Consider the following 2,497-nt stretch of genomic DNA (forward strand, 5'->3'; position numbering starts at 1 on the left):
TTTGTGACTCCATGGACTGCAGCACGCCAGACCTCCCTATCCCTCACTATCTCCCGGAGTTTGCCCAAGTTCATTTCCATTTCATCGGTGATGCCATCCAGCCATCTCATCCTCTGTCATTCCCTTCTCCTCCTGCCTTCAATCTTGCCCAGCATCAGGGTCTTTTCCAATGAATCAGTTCTTTGCATCAAGTGGCCAAATTACTGGAGCTTCAGCTTCAGCATCAGTCCTTCCAATGAATATTCAGGACTGATTCCCTTTAAGACTGATTGTTTGATCTCCTTGTTTTCCAAGGGACTCTCAAGAGTCTTCTCCAGCACTGCAGTTCAAAAGCATCAATCCTTTGGTGCTCAGCTTTCTTTATTGTCCAACTCACATCCATACATGACTACTGGAAAGACCATGGCCTTGACTATACAGACCTTTGTTAGCAAAGTGATGTCTTTGCTTTTTAGCACACTGTCTACCTTTGTCATAGCTTTCCTGCCCAGAAGCAATCATCACTACCCAGCCTCTAATCCACCTCTCCAGCAGGAGTGTCCTGGTTTTCCTTTAGCAAACTACCACCCCAAGTTCTGGGTAAGACCGACCACCTGACCCAGACTGGGGTCCAGAGCATTCTCTTGCCCTGGCCACCACAGCTGGTCTTAGGAATGGGCATAGCCAGGCTGTTCCTAAGGGGAATGGCCAATGTACTACATCAATTCTGAGATGCTGTGAATAATAAAAGGTACCCTTATCTAGAGCACCTCCAAAAGAGTAAAAAATGTTGCCAACTTCAACTGTAAGATGCCATCCACTCTCTCAAGAGCTGTTAAAATGTGGGGAGGAAAAAAAGTAAGTTTCTGTGTACGTGTGTGTTAGTCCCTCAGTCGTATCTGACTCTTTGCAACTCCATGGACTGTAGCCCACCAGGCTCCTCTGTCTATGGGATTTCCTAGGCAAGAATACTGGAGTGGGTTGCCATTTCCTTCTCCAGAAGATCTTCCTGACCCAGGGATCAAACTCACATCTCCTGCTTTGCAGGCAGATCCTTTACCATCTGAACCACCAGAGAAGCCCAAGTTCCTATGAATAACATTGAATTTGGGGTTTGAGAAGGGGCAGAGATGAGGAGAACACTCTTTCTACCTGGATCCTTGGGCTGAGGTTAAGCTAGGAGATGCCAGAGCCATTTGTGTTTTTGTGCATGGAGCCTGCTTGCACCTTAATGAAACCACCAGTGGGGAAGGGTGACACTTGTTCACACTGGATCCAGCCATTGTTCACACTGGATCCAGCCATTGTTCACACTGGATCCAGCCATTGTTCACATTGGATCATGGTGCAGCATATTTTTCTTTGCCAATTGGGCCCAGAGTGATGACTAACACCCCTGCATAGTACACTGCCATGTGGTGCCTCTCCGGACTCAACAGTCCCCACCAGAGCCACATGTCCCTGATCATGATGTCAATGTGTGGACACAACAGGAAGCCTGGAGCTCCAGCACCTGGGAAGGTCGTGCCGGTGCTGGAATGGCAGATCCTGACCCCCTGACTTCATACGATAATTGTAAAGGAAGGCAAGAGAAGAGAGGAAAAGAGGGGGATAAGGATGGGAGGGAGAGAGGTGGGTAGGGGGAAATGACTGAGGAAAGTGGGAGGAGAAGAGGGGTGGCTGAGTGGGGAGGGACCCTTGCCCAGGGTTGAGATCAAAGTTTTCTATAAGCTGGCCCGTGAAGTGAAAGCTCAGGGAAAGGACCCTGTTGAATGTCAGCTTCTCCAACGCTGGTTTCCGCTCTGCCGCTGCGTCAACAGGAGGCCTGAATCAAACTGCCCGCCACACCCAAGTAGCTGAGGCTGGGCAGTGAAATGCCTCCAGCCAAGGCCCTGAAGAACCGGCACCAGGCACAGTGACCTGGAAGAAGATGGCAACTCTGGGTGAGTCAGCACTTGGGTGTGGAGCACTCAAGTGGAAAACCAGGAGCCCATGGTGCCCAGGCCCACGTGCAGTGGCAAGAGCACCAGGAGCTGACGGGCGGTGCCCTCAGCCCAATGGGGATCCAGAAGAAATTTGCACCCGGCTCACAATGTCCTCACAGTTGTTGGACACGGAGTCTAGAAACCACAGAAATGAAAGGGCTATACCGGTCATGGTCAGGGCTCTGACCTCTCTGCTCGGAGTGAGGCAGCAGGTACGTCTCTAGGGGGGGACACAGTGACAACAAAGTCATGAGACACCTGAGCCCACGGGACCATGTCTCCAAGGCTGGGGCTGAGACGCAGCAGACACAGCACGCGGATACTGTGTGCTGGGTGGTCCCTGCCCTGGCTATCCTGGTCGGTAACAAGGGAAAGCTTGCTGCCAGGTCACCCCTGGTTCTGACCTCAACTCCAGGCTGCCCTTCCAAAGGGCGTCTCCACACCACGTGTGACCACCTCAACCTCTGGTCTGCAGAAATCCGATTATTTGAGCTCATGTATAAAAAGATGTAGTCTCATGGGCTTCAGAGAAG

This window comes from Bubalus bubalis, chromosome 1, assembly GCF_019923935.1.
Source record: "Bubalus bubalis isolate 160015118507 breed Murrah chromosome 1, NDDB_SH_1, whole genome shotgun sequence".
NCBI lineage: Eukaryota > Metazoa > Chordata > Mammalia > Artiodactyla > Bovidae > Bubalus > Bubalus bubalis.